We start from the raw sequence: 2,001 nt of genomic DNA on the forward strand, positions 1-2,001 counted from the left end.
AGGATGTAGCCATTCTGGGAAAACGTGCGTTTCACCCGCACTGCTTGTTCCTCTTGGCTGAGAGCAGGGACTTGGGGCCTCTCTCGTTAACCCTAAGACTGGGCGTTCACACCTCATTACCTCCCCTCCAGGTCAGGTCACATGGCAGTCACATGGCAGGTGCTGGGTATGTAGCCGGACCTCAGAAAAGCCACCACCACCTCTGGGCTAAGGTGCTGCGGCAGCTGCTGCTGCTCCTCCTCTCCCTCTTCTTCCTCCTCACCGGGGGCTCGTTTTCCCAGGAACGAAAGGGAACTTTGGTAAGGAAGCTGGCGGGTGCAGTCACCTCCGCCGTCCCTGTCCTAAGGCCCGTTCTGCTGGGGGAGGGTGAGTGGGTGTGGGAGGTGGCGTGGGCGGAGGCGGAAGTGGGCGGCAGCAGGGAGTGTTGGGTGCAGGGTGTCCGGGGGGAAAGAGAAAACACCCTCATCCTGGGAGCTGTGCTGGGGCAGTGCCGAGTGCCGCAGCCCCAGAGGTGAATGTGACCCAGCTCCCCTGCCCATGCTCACGTGTGGTAAGGGAGACAGACATTCAGTCTTGCAGCAAATTTTACTGAGCACCTACTATATGTACATTACTTTTCTCCGTGTTAGGGATAGGGCCATGAGCAAGATAGGTGGAAATCCTTGCCCTTGTGGAGCTAATGTATGAGGCAAGCAGGTAAAATGTAGAATATATCCTAGGTGATGAAACCTGCGGTGAGAAAAGATAAGGAAGGGGTGTCAGACGTGGGGGTGTGAGAAAAGGTTGCAGTTTTAAACAGGGTGCTGGGGAAACCTTACCAAGAAAGTGAATTTTAAGCAAAGACCTAAAGGGAGCGAAGTCTTTCCTAAGAGGAGATCTCTGCGGGAAGAGCGTTCTGGGTGGAGGGGCCAGCCAGGGCAAAGGTCTAGGGGCGGGAATGTGCTGGCATATTTAAGGGATAGCAAAGAGGAGTGAGGGAGAGTGGAAATAACAGGCGATGAGATCAGAGAGAGAAATGGAACAGAGTATTGCAATGTCCGCATTCGTTCAGCAGTAGCGCATTTGGCACCTTCAATGTCCAAGGGGCTAAGGGACACAGTGAACAAGAGAGCAGAAGATCCTTGCCCTCCCAGAGCTGAGGTTCTAGCAGGGCGAGATGAATGATTAAAAAGAAAGGCGAATAATTTCAGAGAGTCCTAAGTGTTGTGAATAGAGTAAAACCAGGAGATGGGGCCTGCTGTAGCTGGTGTGGGCTTCTGCCTGAGAGGGAGGCAGCCAGGCGGAGATCACCGGCAGGGTGTTCTGGGCAGAGGGCCAGCAAGTGCAAATGCCCTGGTGTCAGGAAAGTAGTGGATTCAGAGACCCAGCGGTGGCTTTGAACCTGGGGACTGACATGTGGGAGTTGCCTATTAAAAAGACTCCTCCAGCTGTTCTGGGAAGAATTGATGGGAAGGGGCTGAGGAGGTGAGGGGTGGGAAAGTGGAGGTGAGAATGGGGGTGTGGGTGGCTGGAGGGAGTTACTGGCTAGAGTGGAAAAGCAAGGAGACCAGGAGGCGGCCATAGCACTTAATCATACACACTAGATAGGATTATACATACATACTAGAAATAATTATTAATAATACCTAATATATATGTTAAGTAAAACTTGATGCAGTAAGGTGTCCAGATCTTGAGTTTACATGAAAATCAATGGATTCGAATTAACCTGTGCACACACCCTGACCGCCACTACGAGAACAAGACACAGAGCGTTTCTGCAGCCTGGAAGTCTGGCTCACGCTGCCCCATCCACAGCCCTGAAGGCGACGCTCCCCTGACCTCCATCAAAGATTACTTTTGAGCTTCATATGATGGCATCGCCCAGTATCTACTATTTCTGAACCTGGCTTCTTTTGCTCAACGTTTTTTCTGTGACACCTATCGTGTCGCTTCCGTCTTTCTTGTTTGTCTTCCCCTCTAGAGCTGTGCCTGTCTAACAGCGCAGTCACTGGCCACATG

Source organism: Propithecus coquereli, unplaced genomic scaffold, assembly GCF_000956105.1.
Source record: "Propithecus coquereli isolate 6110/MARCELLA unplaced genomic scaffold, Pcoq_1.0 Scaffold248, whole genome shotgun sequence".
In the NCBI taxonomy this organism is placed as follows: Eukaryota; Metazoa; Chordata; class Mammalia; order Primates; family Indriidae; genus Propithecus; species Propithecus coquereli.